The sequence below is a fragment of the Montipora foliosa genome, chromosome 4, assembly GCF_036669935.1.
Source record: "Montipora foliosa isolate CH-2021 chromosome 4, ASM3666993v2, whole genome shotgun sequence".
Taxonomy (NCBI): domain Eukaryota; kingdom Metazoa; phylum Cnidaria; class Anthozoa; order Scleractinia; family Acroporidae; genus Montipora; species Montipora foliosa.
In genome coordinates this window covers 17,657,240-17,657,836 of record NC_090872.1, presented here as the reverse complement: position 1 = coordinate 17,657,836, position 597 = coordinate 17,657,240, and positions in this window count along the sequence as shown.

The following is a 597-nucleotide window of genomic DNA, read 5'->3' as shown; positions in this document are numbered from 1 at the left end:
CGGCTTTTTTTTAATGAATATACTTTAAATATTATATATTTAGTAGGTTTCTGTATATGCTATGTATTTTAGCTGTAAATGTAATCTCTCGAAGATATTAGCTCCTGTAGTTATTCGGAAAAAGCTTATGACTGTATGTATGTTACCTTTAGGAGGGCGCATGCGCACACTTTGTAATCTGCGACTCCAGTGCTTACCATATGACAGATAAAATGACTTTTCTCTTGAATATATAAGCCATTCAATTCTTACGCTATATTGACAAGGGCGGTTTGGAGCTGTGAGTAGGCGTGGGATTTGTCACATATGGTTTAGGGGCCGACATATCTCTCCCTCAATGCCGTACCGGGAGGCAAGGTCGGTAGCAGAAAGCAGCGAAGGGCCAACTGCGTCCAAAAGCGATCGCACGGGCCGAAATCCCGGGATGACTCGTTTGGTACGACGCTCCAGCGCCGGTGTCTGGAGGTACTGCGTTTTTCTCTCTTGTTTAAACATTCCGTCAGAGCATGTGCAAATGTTCTGGCTGTTCGATACTACCTAGCCTACCAACGAAAATTAACATGCTGGTTTTTTTTTTTTTTTTGTACCAGCAATTGA